At 41.8% G+C, this 1199-nt stretch overlaps 1 pseudogene; it reads left to right on the forward strand.

Moving 5' to 3' along the window:
- Nucleotides 1–810: 810 nt before the first annotated feature.
- On the forward strand, nt 811–930 carry LOC136646265 (5S ribosomal RNA; annotated as a pseudogene).
- The last annotated feature ends 269 nt before the right edge of the window (nt 931–1199 follow it).

A 1199-nucleotide genomic window follows, 5' to 3' on the forward strand; every position in this document is an offset into this window, starting at 1 on the left:
GTTCTCCTTCTCCCCATGTCCTTTTGAATGTACAGGTATGCTCCCATATCTGCAGGGGTTCCGTAAAACCATGGATACAGGTGAATGCCTCTCCCCCCACCCTCCAAAGCCCAGAGGGTCCTCTGAGCCCAGCAGCAAAAAAACAACAACAACAGAGAACCGGAAGTGACATTTTGGCTCGGAGGGTATCCCTGGGCTTCCTAATGCCTTATAAAGCATTAAAAACATCACTTATGGTTTCTTTGTTAAACCGGAAAGTCCGTTTTTTTTAACTGCTGGGCTCAGAGAACCCAGTTCATGGAGTTCATGCTCTTTAAAAAAAACGCTTATGTCTTGCTTTTCCTTTGTCATAATACCACCTCCCCACCTGGTATATTCCCACCTGGGGGAACTGGTACATTTATGTTACTTAATATGCGTCAACAGTTCTTAAGTGGTGCAATGTAGCATATGACCCAGTTCATACATACCTGGGCTATTGCTCCACTATACAAAGCCTTTTGCCTTCATGAACTCTGCCTCTTTATGTGAGTTATAAAACCTAAACCTAAGTTATAAAACCTAATCAGCTCAGGACCAGGGACTTTGAAAGGCTGTTTTCTCCCAGTCTTGAAAGTCTGCATCTAAAGCTGTTCTCTGGGTTCATCTACCTTTGGAAATTAGGGAGACATTGACTGGGAAGTGGGCCTTTTCAGTGGTGGTAGGACCCAATTTATGGAATGTTCTTCCCAGACAAACTGAGGTGGTGCCAACATTAGCATCATTTAGACAGCAAGTTAAGGCTCTCCTGTTCGCCATGTCTTTTAAGGGTCAAACAGCAACTGTTACCCTGCACATGCCTGATCTTGTCTGATCTCGGAAGCTAAGCAGGGTCAGGCCTGGTTAGTACTTGGATGGGAGACCGCCTGGGAATACTGGGTGCTGTAGGCTTATACCATAGTCTTTCGCGACTGAAGGTTGCCAGCCAGTTAAGGGTCAAATATGACCTGCTGTTTTTATTATTATTATTATTATTATTATTATTATTATTATTATTATTATTATTATTATTATTATTAACAGTATTTATATAACGCTTTTCAACTAAAAGTTCACAAAGCGGTTTACAGAGAAAAATCAATAACTAAATGGCTCCCAAAAGGGCTCACAATCTAAAATTTTTTACTTGATTAGCTTGTTGGATCGCACTGTGGGCACAG

Source organism: Tiliqua scincoides, chromosome 3, assembly GCF_035046505.1.
Source record: "Tiliqua scincoides isolate rTilSci1 chromosome 3, rTilSci1.hap2, whole genome shotgun sequence".
Taxonomy (NCBI): domain Eukaryota; kingdom Metazoa; phylum Chordata; class Lepidosauria; order Squamata; family Scincidae; genus Tiliqua; species Tiliqua scincoides.